Source organism: Saccoglossus kowalevskii, chromosome 14 (genome assembly GCF_978046115.1).
Source record: "Saccoglossus kowalevskii chromosome 14, keSacKowa6.1, whole genome shotgun sequence".
Classification (NCBI taxonomy): domain Eukaryota; kingdom Metazoa; phylum Hemichordata; class Enteropneusta; family Harrimaniidae; genus Saccoglossus; species Saccoglossus kowalevskii.
Window position 1 is genome coordinate 4,794,997 of NC_140654.1, and position 22,920 is coordinate 4,817,916.

General features: G+C 33.7%; 1 protein-coding gene and 1 long non-coding RNA gene across 2 annotated transcripts in view; both read left to right on the top strand.

Annotated features, from left to right (window-relative positions):
• LOC144346423 (uncharacterized) overlaps positions 1 to 22,920 on the top strand; it is a 267,079-nt gene that overhangs the window by 42,071 nt on the left and 202,088 nt on the right. The gene's annotated exons all lie outside the window — the stretch shown is intronic.
• LOC146734389 (uncharacterized) lies at positions 5,842 to 8,266 on the top strand. Its single transcript, XR_014931587.1, has 3 exons — positions 5,842 to 7,014; positions 7,506 to 7,574; positions 8,040 to 8,266. It is a non-coding gene; the product is annotated as an uncharacterized LOC146734389 (long non-coding RNA).

A 22,920-nucleotide genomic window follows, 5' to 3' on the forward strand; every position in this document is an offset into this window, starting at 1 on the left:
TAATGATGGTAGATCTAGGTGGGTATACAATATAACAATCAGTATGTCTAAACAGGTATACATTATAATGATGGTAGATCTAGGTGGGTGTACAATATAACAATCAGTATGTCTAATTAGGCATACAATTTAATGATGGTAGATGTAGGTGAGCAAACAATATAACAATCAGTATGTCTAAACAGGCATACAATTTAATGATGGTAGATGTAGGTGAGCAAACAATATAACAATCAGTATGTCTAAACAGGTATACATTATAATGATGGTGGATGTAGGTGGGTATACAATATAACAATCAGTATGTCTAAACAGGTATACATTATAATGATGGTAGATGTAGGTGGGTATACAATATAACAATCAGTATGTCTAAACAGGTATACATTATAATGATGGTAGATCTAGGTGGGTGTACAATATAACAATCAGTATATATGTCTAAACAGGTATACATTATAATGATGGTAGATGTAGGTTGGTATACAATATAACAATCAGTATGTCTAAACAGGTATACATTATAATGATGGTAGATGTAGGTGGGTATACAATATAACAATCAGTATGTCTAAACAGGTATACATTATAATGATGGTAGATCTAGGTTGGTATACAATATAACAATCAGTATATATGTCTAAACAGGTATGCATTATAATGATGGTAGATGTAGGTTGGTATACAATATAACAATCAGTATGTCTAAACAGGTATACATTATAATGATGGTAGATGTAGGTGGGTATACAATATAACAATCAGTATGTCTAAACAGGTATACATTATAATGATGGTAGATCTAGGTTGGTATACAATATAACAATCAGTATGTCTAAACAGGTATACATTATAATGATGGTAGATGTTGGTGGGTATACAATATAACAATCAGTATGTCTAAACAGGTATACATTATAATGATGGTAGATGTAGGTGGGTATACAATATAACAATCAGTATGTCTAAACAGGTATACAATTTAATGATGGTAGATGTAGGTTGGTATACAATATAACAATCAGTATGTCTAAACAGGTATACATTATAATGATGGTAGATGTAGGTGGGTATACAGTATAACAATCAGTATGTCTAATTAGGCATACAATATAATGATGGTAGATGTAGGTGGGTGTACAATATAACAATCAGTATGTCTAATTAGGCATACATTATAATGATGGTAGATGTAGGTGGGTGTACAATATAACAATCAGTATGTCTAAACAGGTATACATTATAATGATGGTAGATCTAGGTGGGTGTACAATATAACAATCAGTATGTCTCAACAGCTAAACAGGTTTACAATTTAAAGAACCAATCCCAGATAACTACAAGTGTATAAGATATTAAGTGAGACAATCTTTGAAATTTTTCTGCGTCATATTGCCACCTCCTGACGAGTAGAGAAGATGCCAATATTTTACATAATAATAATATTACATAAGCTCACACAATTCATGTTATATATTTTATATAAAACTCACATTTTAAGACTTTTAATCACAAACAGTTAAAAGACTGAGCACATGGTCAAAGACTCATGAGCATTACATCAAATCATAGAGGTAGAAAAGAGAAGGAGTGAGGACGCTATTGTTTCCACTGGTTTCATGATGCTTTGGATTTGTTTACTCAGTACACATTGTAATTATTTGGCAAACACGCTGTACAATGTCACAGTTAATGGGCTTACGTGTTTCGACTGTATTTGAAAGCTTCACGAATATTCAGAAAAGAAGTAATCACACATCTTGGAAGTGTCCGTATGCAGAATTTCCAGTACCTACGAGTGTGAAATGACTTTTGTGATCCGATAAAGGTCATTGCACATGCACAATTTATTTATTTATGGTTTGCGCATTCAATTTTATAGACAATGTTTAAACGAATTTTTTTTTTGTCAGTTCTCTCGTTTTCTTGTATAAATAAGTGGCTATCATCATGTAGAAAAAACGACTTCTAAACAAAAACAATAAGTGGCTTAACCAGGGCGAAGACAAAGGATGTTTATAAAATTAACATGGGCTTAAATAGCGTCCTCACTCTTTCTCTTTTCTACTTCCATGATCAAATTAAATCATAATCTGTGGTTTTAAAGGAATCATGAGAATTTGTCAGAACAGTGTGATTTTCAATACTACCTAAACTACCCAAAAAAAAACTATTTTTCCTTATTTAATGCAAAATATATCACATCTGGATCTATTTTAGTGAATCCTATTTTGGTATGCATACCTTTAGAAGCTTCATTTGAATCTGAGATGACAACACACAGTTGAACTCCATTTTGTAATGACTGTCTTGCTAAATTTGCTGTCACTATACTAGCCAAACTTTGTCGTTGATACTCTGGCAAAGTTTGTGTAAACCCAATATCTCTGAACTCTTTAATTGCACCCCATGATATTGGTTGTTGTTTTTCATTGTAAATTGCTAAAGTTGGCTGGTACTTGATTAGGTTTTCAAATCTTTGCAACGGTGGTGGCTCTGCATACATCCATTTGCTGTGTAAAAGTTTTGCATGATCCATCTGCAATGGTGCAATTTTAAACTTTTCTGGCAAGACCATTTTTGTAATGAAGTTCTTGAGTCTGTCTTGGTCTGTCAATATATATTGGTGACAAAAATATGTTGGTTCTTTATTTAGTAGTCCATGTTCTCTGCAGAGCTGCTTCATCACTTCAAATGAGAGAGTGTCACCAGCTGATTTTATTATTCGTGCATTCCACTCAACCACACCAGTTTGTTGTAATAACTGTTTTAGATTTGCTGGATTGGTTGAATACAAGAAATAAAAATATATTCCCTTCTCTTCGTTATATGAATATTCATGACAGACCACACTAGTTATTTTCTTGATATCAAGATCATCTATAAAAATATCAAGAATTGGCCATTTGTTGTTATTCTTGTAACAGTTATGTAACATAGAGTAAACAAGTGAGGAAGCAGGCACTACTTTCTGCAGTTCAGGTATTTTGTTGAATTCCAGTAAATAAGCCATAACAGTTACTATGGTTACTGCTGATAACACTTTTGATGAAGTTGCTAAAAAGCCTGCAACGAAAGAGAGAAAAAATATGATTGTCACATGTTGCATTCATCTTCTTTTACATATTTCGTTGGTACACCAATTAGTTTATTTTTACTCAAAGAAATTACTTTCCCAAAATCGTATACCTGTTTCTGTCAATATACACGTACTAGTATTCTTGATGTTTTTATTAGCTCCGCAGTCGACTTTGTTGAGCGAAGCTTATCATATGAGTGATTGTCCGGCGTCTGTAGTATGTAGTCTGTCGCCAACTTTTTACATTTTTGTCTTCTTCTTCAAACCCGTTAATGGCACAAATCCATAGCATTTTGTTCAATGATTCCCTCATACAGGATCATGAAAAATAAGTGGAATGGGGGTGGGGGGGTGGGGGGTGGATAAATCAGAATATAAAGAGTCTAAGACTCGATAGGTTTAAAGCCCTAGACAAAGTTGGTAATGAATACAAGCCCAATTGTGGTTTTGAGAATGTACCGGTATGTATCAGTATACAAAATATATGTACCAGATAACACAAAGCTAATAAAAGGTCGAAAATGGTTGACATAGAGGCATTAAAAGAGAAGACATATTCTATCATCTGTGTAACTGTAATGAAGTTGCATGGTGATGAAAAACATTACCTTTTCAGATGTAACCATAATAATAATAATAATAATAACTTTATTTAATTAAGCACAACAATTCCAACATATGAAGATCTAAGGCGCTGATACAATAAACAATCAGTCAAATATTAAAAGCACATTTAAATAAGTGTATTTTCAGTCTGGATTTAAAAATGTCTACTGAAGGACTAGAACGAACAGACAGAGGTAATTCATTAAAAAGTTTAGGACCTAAATTTTCAAAAGCACGGTCTTTGTATAACACCTTGGACTTTTTACTACACACCTGACGAGTTTTAATAAGAAACTTCGATTCAGATCTTAAACTACGACTCGGTACATAAAATTTGATTCATTCACATAGATAATTTGGGGCAAAACCATACAAAGATTTATACACTAGTAAAAGTACCTAATTTGAAATTGATTCTTTGTACAACTGGTAACCAATGAAGTTTAATAAAAATGTCTGTAATGTGGTCATATTTTCGAGCACGAGTGACAAGGAGTGCTGCTGCATTTTGTACACGAATAAGAGGTTTTATCTTAGTTACAGAGAGACCAGACAATAATGAATTACAGCTGTCTAAGCGAGAAGATATGAAAGCATGTACCAACCTTTCAGTATCAGATTGGGATAATGATTTACGAATACGATTAATATTTCTTAGATGGGAATATCCAGATTTACAAATAGTAGAAATGTGTGTTTCCATAGATAGCTGCGAATCAAACAAGACACCTAAGTTTCTAGCACTTGACGAAGCACTAACCAATTCTTCACCAATTGCGATACTACACAAAGGACACAAGTCTTGTGAGAAACTCCAAGATGACGTGGACACAAATTCAGTTTTCGACACATTCAAAAGTAGGAAATTACAATACATCCAATCGCTAACATCTTCAATACGTGTTTGAAGTTTTTCACGTTTTAGAATTATTTTAGCTTATTTTGTATGCGTTATCTTGGACTTTAAACGAGCTCTGGATTGTATATGTGGCCACAGTCACTCTACTACCGGTAGGAGTGACTGTGATGTGGCAAATAAAATATCCTATCCTGTCCTGTCCTATGGTAATCTGAAAACAGTAACAGTATGTTTGTACTAATTAACTTGTACCACGTCCATGCTTGTACCTACTTTAGTCTGGATATTCACTGTAGTCCTTGGTAGATAATGATTTTCTTCACAAACATGCTTCAACAATGTACAGTAAATAAAATTCAAAGAGGGGCGTTAATTTGCATATGATTAGCATATTAATTTGCGTATAATTAGCATACGAATTGAACATTTCAAATATTTATTGCTGTAAACGGATAGAACATTTGTACTTCTATAAAGGATGCAATAAAGTTATTATTATTATTATATTATTAATACTGTGTACAAGTACTATATTAATGTTCTTGAATTATTTTCACGAATAAACTAAACTTATGCGACTCATTACAATATTTTAAAGTAGCCGATTTGTCTCATTTATCAGACCACTGTGCTTTAACTTTATCTATGAAGATTAATATTAACATGTGTCTAAATGAAAATAATAAAAGCAATGATAAATTAGATCCTTTACCATCAAAATATATGTGGAATGACCAGGCTAAGGACAATTATCAAACAAACCTTGAAAAGTTAAATAATAATGAAATTAAGAATTTTATGAGCAAACCTTATAGCATTTATGAGTCAGAAACTGCAGTCACAGATTTTGAAAATTTAATTACAAATATTGCAGACAAATGTCTAAAGAAAATTACTCCTAAACTTAAAAAAAAAAACGCAAAAGTAAACAAAAAAACTGGTTTGACCAGGATTGTTGGTCCCTTCGTAAGGAGTTAAGGAGCCTATCACGTTTATTACAAAAGTATCCTCAAGATCCATATATCCGAGGGAAATTCTTTCAAACCCGTAAACAGTATAAAAAACTAATCAAACATAAAAGTAATCAGAAAATGATTGCACAACTCAAAGAATTGGAAAATTCTAAATCAGACACATCTAAATTTTGGAAGATTCTTCGTGATATGAATGGCGAGAACCCCAGTAATAATAATGGGAATGTTCAACCTGGTGATTGGTTGGTTTACTTTAAGAACCTACTTAATACTGATAGCAGTACATCAAACTCTGAGATTGCGAATGAACTGGAGAATAGTGAAAAGTGTGCAAGTAGCAACCCCTATTTAGACAGACCAATCTTAAAAAATGAAATAACTAAAGCCATTAGACTTCTTAAAAGTAACAAGGCTTCGGCAGAAGATAGAATTTGCAATGAATTGTTAAAATACGGTGAACATCACTTATTAGATGCAATACATAAACTCTTTAATATTGTTTATAGTTCAAATAACTATCCACATTCTTGGAGCACTGGCCTGTTGGTACCAATCCACAAATCTGGGTCGAAAAATAACCCGGCCAACTACAGGGGAATTGCCATCTCTAGCTGTCTTGGCAAGTTATTCAATAGTATTCTAAATATTAGGCTGACATCATTTTTAGACTCTAATAACATTCTTTCCGGTCGACAGTTCGGATTCATGCATGATTGTCGAACTACAGACAATCTTTTCATACTAAAAACCCTGGTAAATAAATATCTCTACAGTGGTAAGTCAGAGTGCGCCAATAAACAAAATAACACAAATATTAAAAAATCAAAAAAATTATATGCCTGCTTTATTGACCTTAGAAAGGCCTTTGACAGTGTCTGGCATGATGGTCTATTCAAAAAATTAATCAAATATGGTATAACTGGAAAAATGTATAAAACTATCAAAAACATGTACAGTAAAGTAAAATATAAAGTTAGGTGTAAAGAGGGCTTAACCACAGTCCCTCTATCACCGGTCTCGAAACGGCCGCTGTCCTATTGTCCTATTGCGCGTAGCGGGTAAATAAACCATTGACACCTATACGTAATCCGCAGTTGACGCAACTTGTCAGGGGTCATCTTCAAGTTGACCCGCATATCATTACCATTAATGATTTACCCGACATGCTTTGCGAAAAAAAATTGTGCGGTTGCGCAGAAGTTTTCAGAACCAGAATCAAAACATTGGAAGTCGATTTTTGAGCAGCATGTCGTGGAAGTACGGAAATGATTTTGTTGGCTTCGAGGACGAAGATATCGAATGGGATTTTGTGATGGGACAGGAAGACTTTTTCCCCTCTAATGCTGCCGATGTTCCAGACGATATGAAAGTACATGTACGCGAATCTGCTAAACGGAGAAATTTCGTCTACGTCTGCCCGACTTGCGACAAGCAGTACAAAAGTTTAAGTGGCTTCAAGGGGCACATGAAAAATGTTCATGATACAAACGTCAAAGGTATGTCCGTTACTATTGCTGTCTGATCGAGGAGAATTAGTAAATGTTTGGTCTAAATGTTGTTCGAATTTTTTTTCATATTTTTAGCACAGTTGCATCAGGCAGCTGGTTGCATCTCCAACGATTATTAGTTGTCTGAGATTGCATGTACTTCCGTTTCACGGCGCTCCTGTGACAATATCTTGGGCAAGGAGGAGGCAATAAATTTGAGTACAATAATTATACGAAAAAGAGCCTATTGTTTTTTATTTGGGTCGGCAGACTCGCCGTGTATGAATCAAACTGGGCAGACACGATAACATGAAGTCGACATCACTACCAACTTGTCGCCTCTTGTGAAAGTGTGAATGAGTATTGTTGACCGAAAATCCTCACGATGTCTTGACGAATATGAAAATATGAATGATTTATTATGAATATATTTATTTATAAGTTTTAGTTTCTATCTATGGTAATCTGTATACTTCATGGTTATATTACATTGTTTTCAGTTCCTGAACACTAGCAAACTGGCAATATTCAATCTGTGAAAAGGTCCAGTGAAGAACACAGCAGATCAGGTAGACAATTTTTTTTATTACAGGTTTAATCTCCATAGAGCCACGTTATAATTTTTTTTAAGATAGGCTCAAAGAATTTTTTTGTGGGCCTGATTATTTTTTTTTAGATAAGCTTAATAAGTATTTTTTTCAACTCAAATGTACTGAATATGAATTATTACTAGCCATCTAGTATCCATGAAGGAAGAGCATTGTAATATCCTAAAATAAAAATATAGTAATTTAAAAAATGCAATTACCATGTGCAATAATTAAGTTTTTCCGTTTCAGGTTTTACCAGACCCAGCAGTGCATAACAAATTGTTGTTGCAAAGGCCTTACACCACAAGATGGTTTGGCATGCTTTTTTTAATATGTGGGTAGACAGAAAAACCACAGATGACATAATTAATGTATTTATGGATTTTCGGCCCAGTGACACAGATATAGATCAACTGTTCAGAACATGCATTTTTAACTTTGCAGTGTTGGCAAGAACCCGAAGGGACACCATGGACTACCAGTCTGAAACAGTTGAAGCAGCAAGCACAAGTGAACTAAGTATTGAGGAAGAGCAGGCACTCAGATATTTTGCTGATTACATTCCCTACAACTTAAAGAAAATGGCAATGAAAGCACAAAAGCAAAATTAATTAAAATTTGTATTTATTTATAACTTATTTACATCTAACAATAAATACAAAAAACAGCAATATATTAGTATATCTTGTTTTTTTACTATTTTACATTGTTTTCAAAAACAGAAATACTAACACTTCTGTTTGGGAAGAGAAGAGGAGGAGTATCATCTACTATATGCTGTAAGGGCCTTCTCTTGTGTCTCCCTGTATTGCCTGTGATGCACTGCATGTGATAAGATTTTTGAAGTCTGATGACATTCTCTTGATACCCAAAAGCCATAACTGTTGGGTGGTTATTTGCTCCTCCTCTGTGCCGATGCTTACTGAAGTGGGCTTGTAGTAGGCGTTTCGAGACCGGTGATAGAGGGACTGTGGCTTAACAAAACAATTTCAGTCCAATATTGGTGTTAAACAGGGATGTAATCTTAGTCCAACTCTCTTCAATCTTTTTTTAAATGACCTGCCCACTATTTTCAATCCTAATACCTGTGATCCTCCTTATTTAGAAAACTCGCATGTCAGCTGTCTACTCTATGCCGATGATATTGTGATACTTTCTAAAACTAAACAGGGATTACAGACATGTCTTGATAGTTTGGCGTTGTATGCTAAAACGTGGAAGCTCTCTGTCAACACTGACAAAACCAAAATTTTAATTTTCAATAAATCAAACAGACGTTTGAATAATTATACATTTTTTCTTGGAGGTATCGAACTTGATACAGTTAAATCGTATAACTATCTGGGACTAGTCATTAGTGCCAATGGTAAATTTAAGGATGGCCTAAAAAACCTTAAACGTAAGGCTCAAAAAGCTCTGTTTTCAATGAAAGCAAAGCTTGGCTCAATACAAAACATAAGTATAAAAGTTTCAATTTCCCTTTTTGACAAACTCATCAGACCTATCCTCATTTATGGTTGTGATGTTTGGGGTGATGAGTTCTCCACTAAATCACCTATTGAAGACGTTCAATTAAGTTATTGTCGGTATCTACTGGGGGTGTCACAACACACACCAATTATGGCCATGTATAGCGAGTTAGGCAGATACCCCCTCGACGTATTTATAAAAAAAACAAATAATTAAATATTACAGTCGGGCCATGAATTCTAATAATGCGTTACTCAAGGAAGCTTTTGTGGTTAACCAAAGCATTAAAAGTAAATGGTATCTAGAAGTGACATCATTATTAAACAATATCCAACTATATCATTCAGTTAACAACTGTGATAAATTAACCTCGGCACAAATGAAACAAATTCATTTGGGCATCAAGGATTTATTTCTAACAAGATGGAAAGGTGAGGTCCATAATGATAACCGCACCAAAGCAAATGAGAAAAACAAACTAAGAACATATCGGCTAATCAAATCAGATTTAAAACTTGAGCCATATTTAGTCAAGCTAAAAAACTTTGAACTGCGTAGTGTGCTTACCAAATTTCGTCTTAGTGACCATAGTCTCAAAATTGAAATGGGTCGTCATAAAAAAATCCCACTAAACAACAGGGTTTGTGACATGTGTAACAAAGGTCTAATTGAGGATGAAATGCATTTTCTGCTGGAATGCAACAAATATAATGAGTTGCGTGCCAAACTGTTCAATAAAGCTAAGGATATGATCCCAGCATTTGAAAATAAACCTGCAGAGAAAAAATTCATGGAATTGTTACAGAATGAAAACATTATTATACCAGTAGCACAGTTCATAAGTAAAAGCTTTGAAGTCAAGAAGCAGGGTCTTACTTGACATCTTAATGCCTGCTGTCAATTTTGTAATTTTATATTAGATTGTATTTCAGAGATTTTGTATTATTTAGTAATTTAGTGATTGTATTTGTTATTTGTTATTTAGTATATTGTGTTTTTGTTTTGTTTTTTTTATATATATATTTCTCCTTGTACTTTGTGACCATTTTCTTTCCCTCCGGGGATTGTGTAAGAGTCAATAAGTAAATAAATAAATAAATAAATAAAGTAAAAAAAATATAACATCTTATTCTCTGTAATGAAAACAAGTTGTGCAATTTTAGCCTTTCATTCATTTCTTTTAAATTTCTTTCAAGTATTTTCATTTTCATAAGTTTTATAAATGCAATGACATATTGCAATAGTTGAAGAACTCAAGAAATAAGAAGAAAAATATTTTCACATTACAAAATTACCATTTAAAAGAAAAAAAGAAAAAGTCGAATCTGATGTCTATAAATAAATTGATCATACTCAGGTCAAAGGTCAAATAAGATACCGTGTCCAAGTGTTTTAGTGTCTACGGTACGTTTTGTTTTAATGATTCTTTTGATGATTTTTTTTTTTTACATTTCGTCAATAAAAGGCAAATAACAAGCAATTGTACCAATAAATTGTTGTTGTTTCTTTTTTTCTTAAGTTTCTAAGCTAATTCAGGAATGGAAACTTGTTTTGACTCTCCCATGGCGTGATTAACGCAATGCTTGCGACAATCACTTCCTGCATCTAGCCATTGTTGTTTGTTTATTTATTCAGCCAGTTGCTTTTCTCCAGACATCAAAGTCATTGTCCTAGTTGTCACCTATGCCACTATTTGTCTCTTAGTTCTTTGTTTTATCGCCTGTCAATTAATAAGAGGTCTCTCAATAACGTCGTCGGGATATCTTCCGGGACTCGTGAAACAGCTGTTCACCGAAATTGAGGTGGGCGCTGAAGAACACATTATGTGATAATAGTGGTCCATGAATGAACTTTTGATATACGTTTCCGAGGTGTTTGCGGTTTAATGTCTAGACAATAGACAGTGCATCCCAGGATGACTGCATAAATTTGCATAAAAACAGTAGTTCAAACCGACCTCGTTCACACCCTCCAAGCTGTTGACGATTCCATACTGTGGAGTTCTATGGCATTCGAGGTGTTGCTTTGCAACGGCTAAATAGTTATTAAAGTAATGGAAAACAGATGGTATCTTTTCAAAATCTAATTTATGAGTATAGAAATATTAGGTGTGGTGTGCCCCAGGGGTCTATTTTGGGACCATCTTTATTTCTTGTATATGAATGACATGTATAAAGTTTCAAACTTGTTTAGATTCATTTTATTTGCAGATGACACAAATTTGTTTTATTCAGGTAAAAATTTGCAGGAAATATGTGAAATTGTCAGTCAAGAACTATAAATAAATTACATTTGTGGTTTCAGGTGAACAAACTTTCATTAAATCTCAGTAAGACAAATTATATTCAGCCATACAAATGTACATAACACAACCAGAGTCACATTAAATGATATAGACATTGTCTGGGTTTATACCACAACATTTCTAGTTGTTCAAATTGATTGTAAACTCAACTGGAAAAGCCACATTCAGTATATACAAACTAAAATGGCCAAAAATACTAGTATAATATACAAGTTAAATTACTACTTAGATAATATTATATTGTTCATGTTGTATAACACTCTATAATCGTGCCTTATTTGACATATTGTTGTGAAGTGTGGGCCAATTTGTACAAAACTAAAAAGAGTGCTGAGGTCTGTGGTGAAGGCAGGCTTTCAAAGTCATACCAATCCCATTTTTTATTCACTTGGGACTCGTAACATTTTTAATTTGATTATATTAAATACTGCTGTTACAATGTAAAAGGCATATCATTCTCTGCTACCTGCTCATATTCAAAAATATTTTATGCTCGCTGATCAAATTCATAATAGGTGATTTTCCATACAATTGCGAGATCTCGCGAGATGCATGAAAGACGCGCGTCGAACGTCTGCCGCAAAAATCGACCGATTTGATTTTGAACTCGAATTTCTTTATTTCGTAGCTCACACCGACCGGCCGATCTTCGACAGAGGAATATTGCTTCCGAATACCCTTACTTAATTGAAATTGTCTATCATCAAATCTGGACAGCACATTGTTAAGCATGGAAATGCCCCCAAAATACTTTCGCGTTTGTCGAATCCCCACGCGATGTTTGACGCCACTACGACGCTCTGACCTTTGTTTGTCCTGTTTTTACGTTCGATTTCACGCAAAACGCGTGATTCTCGCAGTGAACGGAAAATGGTCTATTACAACACTAGACAGCATAATCTTTTTAAAATCAATTACCTCAGTATGTCTAAACAGGCATACAGTTTATGTGTAAACAGGTATACATTTTATGTCTAAACAGGTATACAGTTTATGTCTAAACAGGTATACAGTTTATGTCTAAACAGGTATACAGTTTATGTCTAAACAGGTATACAGTTTATGTCTAAACAGGTATACAGTTTATGTCTAAACAGGTATACAGTTTATGTCTAAACAGGTAGATTCTACCAGGTAGATTCTACAGCTAAGTTACGTATTTTCAACACTGCTGTATCGGAAACGCTTGACAAACATGCCCCCATGAAGCAGAAGACTGTTCACGTTCGTGTGGCCGAGCCATGGATAAATGTTGATATTTACCACTCCCGCACTGACCGCCGTAAAGCTGAACGGACGTGGCGGCGAACTGGTTTAACTGTCCATCACCAAATCTACAAATCTAAACGAAATAAAGTTAATGATCTTATTGATGTATCACGTAGGAGTTATTTTGCTGATAAGATCGCGGATTGTAATGGTGACCAAAGAAAACTGTTTTCCATCGTAAATGGTCTTCTAGGCTCGACAAATAATTTGAATGTGTTGCCGATTCACGATAACAAAATAAATTTAGCGAATCGTTTTAGCATGTTTTTCGTGGATAAGATTAAGAAAATCAACCAAGGACTAAATCTAAATTTATTGAATGGAAACCGTTTTAACGAACTGCACAAGTTCTCTGGTGATGAATTGGAATGTTTTGAACCAGCCACGGAGGATGAAATAATTAAAATTATAAAAAAATCGTCGTCGGCTTCGTGTGATTTGGACTGTTTACCCACTAATATATTAAAAGATGAAAAGATCCTTTCTATCCTGTTTTCACCTATAACAGATATCATAAATGAATCACTTCGCACTGGAAGTGTTCCTGAGAAAATGAAATGTGCGCTGATTAAACCTCTGCTCAAGAAAGCATCGTTGGATTCAAACATGCTGAAAAATTATCGACCGATTTCTAATTTGTCTTTTATATCTAAAGTCCTTGAACGTGTCGTTGCATCCAGAGTGAAACAACATTTAGAGAATTATTCGTTGTATGAAGAGTTTCAATCAGCGTATCGGACCACACATAGCACTGAAACGGCTCTTCTGCGGGTCGCTAACGATGTACTATGCTGTATTGATAATTCTAAGTATTCAGTTGCTCTCGTACTTTTGGATCTTTCAGCCGCTTTTGATACTGTGAATCACAGGATTCTCATCGATAGGTTGAGATCAAATTTTGGTTTAAATAGTCTCATCATCAAATGGTTTGAGTCGTATTTGAGTAATCGCATTCAAATAGTGAAAATTGGAAATGTATTTTCTGATATGACGTCTATATTAGAAACCGGTGTTCCACAGGGCTCCGTTTCAGGGCCATTATTGTTCTCAATGTACATGCGTCCATTGGGCGAGTTATTGCGACGTCACGGCGTAAAATACCATTTTTACGCCGATGACACGCAGATTTATTTATTGGTTTCTGAAGATGATCAAATTCGCGCCCAGGTGATACTTCAGACACGTATTCAAGATGTTAGCGATTGGATGTCTTGTAATTTCCTACTTCTGAATGTGTCGAAAACTGAATTTGTGTACATGTCGTCTCGGAGATTCTCACAAGACTCATGTCCTTTGTCTAGTATCGCAATTGGTGAAGAATTGGTTAGTGCTTCGTCAAGTGCTAGAAACTTAGGTGTCTTATATGATTCGCAGCTATCTATGGAAACACACATTTCTACTGTTTGTAGATCTGGATATTCCCATCTAAGAAATATTAATCGTATTCATAAATCATTATCCCAATCTGATACTGAAAAGTTGGTACATGCTTTCATATCTTCTCGCTTAGACAGCTGTAATTCATTATTGTCTGGTCTCCCTGTAACTAAGATAAAACCTCTTATTCGTGTACAAAATGCAGCAGCCTGCCTTGTCACTCGTGCTCGAAAATATGACCACATTACAGACATTTTTATTAAACTTCATTGGTTACCAGTTGTACAAAGAATCAATTTCAAATTACTTTTACTAGTGTATAAATCTTTGTATGATTTTGCCCCAAATTATCTATGTGAATTAATCAAATTTTATGTACAGAGTCGTAGTTTAAGATCTGATTCGAAGTTTCTTATTAAATCTTGTCAGATGTGTAGTAAAAAGTCCAAGGTGTTATACAAAGACCGTGCTTTTGAAAATTTAGGTCCTAAACTTTTTAATGAATTACCTCTGTCTGTTTGTTCTAGTCCTTCAGTAGACATTTTTAAATCCTGACTGAAAACGCACTTATTTAAATGTGCTTTTAATATTTGACTGATTGTTTATTGTATCAGCGCCTTTGATCTTCATATGTTTTGAATTGATGCGCTTAATTAAATAAAGTTATTATTATTATTATTATTATTATACAGATTATGTCTAAACAGATATACAGTTTATGTCTAAACAGGTATACAGATTATGTCTAAACAGGTATACAGTTTATGTGTAAACAGGTATACATTTTATGTCTAAACAGGTACATGTATACAGATTATGTCTAAACAGGCATACAATTTAATGATGGTAGATGTAGGTGAGTAAACAATATAACAATCAGTATGTCTAAACAGGTATACTGTAAAAAGGTTAATTATTCACTGGGTTTTAATTTTGCTTATTTCGCTGACTGCAAAATGCGCTAAATTAAAACCCAGTAAATATGTAAAATTTAGCTTAGAACACATTATCTAAATAATAAAACCGTGAATTTAAAACCCACAGAATTGCCTGAAATGGTAAATCAGCGAAATTTAAACCCAGTGAAAATTAGTCATTTTACAGTACATTATAATGATGGTAGATGTAGGTGGGTGTACAATATAACAATCAGTATATATGTCTAAACAGGTATACATTATAATGATGGTAGATGTAGGTAGGTATACAATATAACAATCAGTATGTCTAAACAGGTATACAATTTAATGATGGTAGATCTAGGTGGGTATACAATATAACAATCAGTATGTCTAAACAGGTATACAATTTAATGATGGTAGATCTAGGTGGGTGTACAATATAACAATCAGTATGTCTAAACAGGTATACATTATAATGATAGTAGATGTAGGTAGGTATACAATATAACAATCAGTATGTCTAAACAGGTATACATTATAATGATGGTAGATGTAGGTGGGTATACAGTATAACAATCAGTATATATGTCTAAACAGGTATACATTATAATGATAGTAGATGTAGGTTGGTATACAATATAACAATCAGTATGTCTAAACAGGTATACATTATAATGATGGTAGATGTAGGTGGGTGTACAATATAACAATCAGTATGTCTCAACAGGTATACAATTTAATGATGGTAGATCTAGGTGGGTGTACAATATAACAATCAGTATGTCTCAACAGGTATACAATTTAATGATGGTAGATCTAGGTGGGTGTACAATATAACAATCAGTATGTCTAAACAGGTATACAATTTAATGATGGTAGATGTAGGTGGGTATACAATATAACAATCAGTATGTCTCAACAGGTATACAATTTAATGATGGTAGATCTAGGTGGGTGTACAATATAACAATCAGTATGTCTCAACAGGTATACAATTTAATGATGGTAGATCTAGGTGGGTGTACAATATAACAATCAGTATGTCTAAACAGGTATACAATTTAATGATGGTAGATCTAGGTGGGTGTACAATATAACAATCAGTATGTCTCAACAGGTATACAATTTAATGATGGTAGATCTAGGTGGGTGTACAATATAACAATCAGTATGTCTCAACAGGTATACAATTTAATGATGGTAGATCTAGGTGGGTGTACAATATAACAATCAGTATGTCTAAACAGGTATACAATTTAATGATGGTAGATCTAGGTGGGTGTACAATATAACAATCAGTATGTCTAAACAGGTATACAATTTAATGATAGTAGATGTAGGTAGGTATACAATATAACAATCAGTATGTCTAAACAGGTATACATTATAATGATGGTAGATGTAGGTAGGTATACAATATAACAATCGGTATGTCTAAACAGGTATACAATTTAATGATGGTAGATCTAGGTGGGTATACAATATAACAATCAGTATGTCTAAACAGGTATACAATTTAATGATGGTAGATCTAGGTGGGTGTACAATATAACAATCAGTATGTCTAAACAGGTATACAATTTAATGATGGTAGATGTAGGTGGGTGTACAATATAACAATCAGTATGTCTCAACAGGTATACAATTTAATGATGGTAGATCTAGGTGGGTGTACAATATAACAATCAGTATGTCTCAACAGGTATACAATTTAATGATGGTAGATCTAGGTGGGTGTACAATATAACAATCAGTATGTCTAAACAGGTATACAATTTAATGATGGTAGATGTAGGTGGGTATACAATATAACAATCAGTATGTCTCAACAGGTATACAATTTAATGATGGTAGATCTAGGTGGGTGTACAATATAACAATCAGTATGTCTCAACAGGTATACAATTTAATGATGGTAGATCTAGGTGGGTGTACAATATAACAATCAGTATGTCTAAACAGGTATACAATTTAATGATGGTAGATCTAGGTGGGTGTACAATATAACAATCAGTATGTCTCAACAGGTATACAATTTAATGATGGTAGATCTAGGTGGGTGTACAATATAACAATCAGTATGTCTCAACAGGTATACAATTTAATGATGGTAGATCTAGGTGGGTGTACAATATAACAATCAGTATGTCTAAACAGGTATACAATTTAATGATGGTAGATCTAGGTGGGTGTACAATATAACAATCAGTATGTCTAAACAGGTATACAATTTAATGATAGTAGATGTAGGTAGGTATACAATATAACAATCAGTATGTCTAAACAGGTATACATTATAATGATGGTAGATGTAGGTAGGTATACAATATAACAATCGGTATGTCTAAACAGGTATACAATTTAATGATGGTAGATCTAGGTGGGTATACAATATAACAATCAGTATGTCTAAACAGGTATACAATTTAATGATGGTAGATCTAGGTGGGTGTACAATATAACAATCAGTATGTCTAAACAGGTATACAATTTAATGATGGTAGATCTAGGTGGGTGTACAATATAACAATCAGTATGTCTAAACAGGTATACAATTTAATGATGGTAGATCTAGGTGGGTGTACAATATAACAATCAGTATGTCTAATTAGGTATACAATTTAATGATAGTAGATGTAGGTAGGTATACAATATAACAATCAGTATGTCTAAACAGGTATACAATTTAATGATGGTAGATCTAGGTGGGTGTACAATATAACAATCAGTATGTCTAAACAGGTATACATTATAATGATGGTAGATCTAGGTGGGTGTACAATATAACAATCAGTATGTCTAAACAGGTATACAATTTAATGATGGTAGATCTAGGTGGGTGTACAATATAACAATCAGTATGTCTAATTAGGTATACATTATAATGATGGTAGATGTAGGTGGGAATACAATATAACAATCAGTATGTCTAAACAGGTATACAATTTAATGATGGTAGATCTACGTGGGTGTACAATATAACAATCAGTATGTCTAAACAGGTATACATTATAATGATGGTAGATGTAGGTTGGTATACAATATAACAATCAGTATGTCTAAACAGGTATACAATTTAATGATGGTAGATGTAGGTGGGTGTACAATATAACAATCAGTATGTCTAAACAGGTATACATTATAATGATGGTAGATGTAGGTGGGTATACAATATAACAATCAGTATGTCTAAACAGGTATACATTATAATGATGGTAGATGTAGGTGGGTATACACTATAACAATCAGTATGTCTAAACAGGTATACAATTTAATGATGGTAGATCTAGGTGGGTGTACAATATAACAATCAGTATGTCTAAACAGGTATACATTATAATGATGGTAGATCTAGGTGGGTATACAATATAACAATCAGTATGTCTAAACAGGTATACAATTTAATGATGGTAGATGTAGGTGGGTGTACAATATAACAATCAGTATGTCTAAACAGGTATACAATTTAATGATGGTAGATCTAGGTGGGTGTACAATATAACAATCAGTATGTCTAAACAGGTATACATTATAATGATAGTAGATGTAGGTAGGTATACAATATAACAATCAGTATGTCTAAACAGGTATACAATTTAATGATGGTAGATCTAGGTGGGTGTACAATATAACAATCAGTATGTCTAATTAGGTATACATTATAATGATGGTAGATGTAGGTGGGAATACAATATAACAATCAGTATGTCTAAACAGGTATACAATTTAATGATAGTAGATCTAGGTGGGTGTACAATATAACAATCAGTATGTCTAAACAGGTATACATTATAATGATGGTAGATGTAGGTAGGTATACAATATAACAATCAGTATGTCTAAACAGGTATACAATTTAATGATGGTAGATCTACGTGGGTGTACAATATAACAATCATTATGTCTAAACAGGTATACATTATAATGATGGTAGATATAGGTTGGTATACAATATAACAATCAGTATGTCTAAACAGGTATACAATTTAATGATGGTAGATCTAGGTGGGTGTACAATATAACAATCAGTATGTCTAAACAGGTATACATTATAATGATAGTAGATGTAGGTAGGTATACAATATAACAATCAGTATGTCTAAACAGGTATACAATTTAATGATGGTAGATCTAGGTGGGTGTACAATATAACAATCAGTATGTCTAAACAGGTATACATTATAATGATAGTAGATGTAGGTAGGTATACAATATAACAATCAGTATGTCTAAACAGGTATACAATTTAATGATGGTAGATGTAGGTGGGTGTACAATATAACAATCAGTATGTCTAAACAGGTATACATTATAATGATAGTAGATCTAGGTTGGTATACAATACAACAATCAGTATGTCTAAACAGGTATACAATTTAATGATGGTAGATCTAGGTGGGTGTACAATATAACAATCAGTATGTCTAATTAGGTATACATTATAATGATGGTAGATGTAGGTGGGAATACAATATAACAATCAGTATGTCTAAACAGGTATACAATTTAATGATGGTAGATCTACGTGGGTGTACAATATAACAATCAGTATGTCTAAACAGGTATACATTATAATGATGGTAGATGTAGGTTGGTATACAATATAACAATCAGTATGTCTAAACAGGTATACAATTTAATGATGGTAGATCTAGGTGGGTGTACAATATAACAATCAGTATGTCTAATTAGGTATACATTATAATGATGGTAGATGTAGGTGGGAATACAATATAACAATCAGTATGTCTAAACAGGTATACAATTTAATGATGGTAGATCTACGTGGGTGTACAATATAACAATCAATATGTCTAAACAGGTATACATTATAATGATGGTAGATGTAGGTTGGTATACAATATAACAATCAGTATGTCTAAACAGGTATACAATTTAATGATGGTAGATGTAGGTGGGTGTACAATATAACAATCAGTATGTCTAAACAGGTATACATTATAATGATGGTAGATGTAGGTGGGTATACAATATAACAATCAGTATGTCTAAACAGGTATACATTATAATGATGGTAGATGTAGGTTGGTATACAATATAACAATCAGTATATATGTCTAAACAGGTATACATTATAATGATGGTAGATGTAGGTTGGTATACAATATAACAATCAGTATATATGTCTAAACAGGTATACATTATAATGATGGTAGATGTAGGTTGGTATACAATATAACAATCAGTATGTCTAATTAGGCATACAATTTAATGATGGTAGATGTAGGTTGGTATACAATACAACAATCAGTATGTCTAAACAGGTATACATTATAATGATGGTAGATGTAGGTTGGTGTACAATATAACAATCAGTATGTCTAATTAGGCATACAATTTAATGATGGTAGATGTAGGTTGGTATACAATACAACAATCAGTATGTCTAATTAGGCATACAATTTAATGATGGTAGATGTAGGTTGGTATACAATACAACAATCAGTATGTCTAAACAGGTATACATTATAATGATGGTAGATGTAGGTGGGTGTACAATATAACAATCAGTATGTCTCAACAGCTAAACAGGTTTACAATTTAAAGAACCAATCCCAGATAACTACAAGTGTATAAGATATTAAGTGAGACAATCTTTGAAATTTTTCTGCGTCATATTGCCACCTCCTGACGAGTAGAGAAGATTGGCTTACGTGTTTCGATTGTATTTGAAAGCTTCATGAATATTCAGAAAAGAAGTAATCACACATCTTGGAAGTGTCCATATGCAGAATTTCCTGTACCTACGAGTGTGAAATGACTTTTGTGATCCGATAAAGGTCATTGCACATGCACAATTTATTTATTTATGGTTTGCGCATTCAATTTTATAGACGATGTTTAAACGAATTTTTTTTTTTTCAGTTCTCTCGTTTTCTTGTGTAAATAAGCGGCTATCATCATGTAGAAAAAACGACTTCTAAACAAAAACAATAAGTGGCTTAACTAGGGTGAAGACAAAGGATGTTTATAAAATTAACATGGGCTTAAATAGCGTCCTCACTCTTTCTCTTTTCTACCTCCATGATCAAATTAAATCATAATCTGTGGTTTTAAAGGAATCATGAGAATTTGTCAGAACAGTGTGATTTTCAATACTACCTGAACTACCCAAAAAAAACCCTATTTTTCCTTATTTACCCGGTAATGCAAAATATATCACATCTGGATCTATTTTAGTGAATCCTATTTTGGTATGCATACTTTTAGAAGCTTCATTTGAACACAGTCTCTCTATAGAGGGACTGTGATTTGAATCACACTAACACTCCTCAGCTTCAGGTCGCCATTCACACAGCTCGAGCTTAGAAAAACATGAAATGGTTTTCAAACTTCTAGAGACTGATAAAGATTGAAACTGGGTGAAATTGCAGACAGCAAAAGAAAAGTGTTTGCAAACAGAAGTTTACAAGATGGAGTCTGTCATGTCACATGACCTCGGCAAAAGAAGTGTTTTCTCAAAATTACAAAATACATTGAAATAATACATTACATATCCTCTACAGAAATTAATTATAAAAATAAAGAATTTACAATACATCTCAAAGGTAGAAATATGAATATTTAAAGAAAATATAAATAACACTCAAGGGTAAACAGCGCCCACACACACTCAAGAAGGGTGAACAGCGCCCCCATACACTCAAGAAGGGTAAACAGCACTCTCGCACACTTCCCTGCTTGAAGGTTGGTGCCCTCAACAACCAAACAATGAATAGAAATTACAGAACAGAAGTTTTGTAATAATCAAAAAGATTCATGATGACATCATGACCAGTTAACAACTAAACCAACATGCACTGGATCCACAAAGACGCGCTAAGAATACGACACGCATCAAATAGAACAAATACAGTGGCTCCAAATGCAGCTTGCGTTACGCTGTTGTGAAAGGGCCATTATCATACTAACACTTAAACATGTTCATTGAACACAAAGAAGAAATTACAAAGTTCAAATAGAAAATAACCCAATACAAATTACATTTGCGTTACATTACTGTGAAAGTTAAACACGGTTTATCCCAGATAACATCTGCATCATCATTCAGCATATTGGACTGGGCCAAATTAGCATGGCTTTGAACCATATTTGCTAACATTTTAGGATCATATTTTACACACACAGAAGTTTCTTCGATGACTGATTTTGGTAAATTATGCGGGTTGGAATGTTGTCCAGCTGTAACACTAGTTGATCTTCGAGGTTCACTTTTCCGCTGTTCTATCATGAGGAGTTTCATTAGCAATGGTCTCTGTTTTAAAGCAAATACTTGGTTGCTCAACCACTGTATCAGAAGGTATCAGGAGCTTTGTAGGTATGCTTGGATTAGACCTTTCATTGTTATCCACCTTAACTTCAGCAGAAGGAGGAATAGTACGCAATTCACACCTGGTCTCACTATCAATACGGAAGTCACACTCTTCATCTTCAGAATCACTGTCAGATATTTTTTCAGACTTAACATCTTCTTCTGTGGCACTGCCAACTTCCATGTCTTTGACAAGACTTCTGGGATCTCGCAGCTCAGTTCGATGTACAGTCTTGCGCGGTAGCCCACCAGTGACAGGTTCCACTACATAAGTATTTCCACCAGTGTCAAGTCTTTCAATGACCATATATGGTTCAGGATTCCATTTATCTTGGATCTTATTGCGCCCTATCACCTTATTCTTTAAGAACACACGAGCACCAAGCTCCAAATCAGTTTTGTCAGCTTTACTATCATTCCTGACTCTTCTTCTTAGAGCTTCTTTCTCAGTCTTCCGTGAGGCCATTTCAAATGCATCTGTTAATCTTCTGTGGTGATCTGCTATCCATCCATCTACCGAGCAATCATCTTTGCACACATCAATGCCAAGTAGATGATCGACAGGAAGTACAGGTTCTCTGCCAAAAAACAAATAGTGAGGAGAGTAGCCAGTAGATGAGTGTGGAGTACAGTTGTATGCATACACTAGCTCGGGTAAGTGTTCAGACC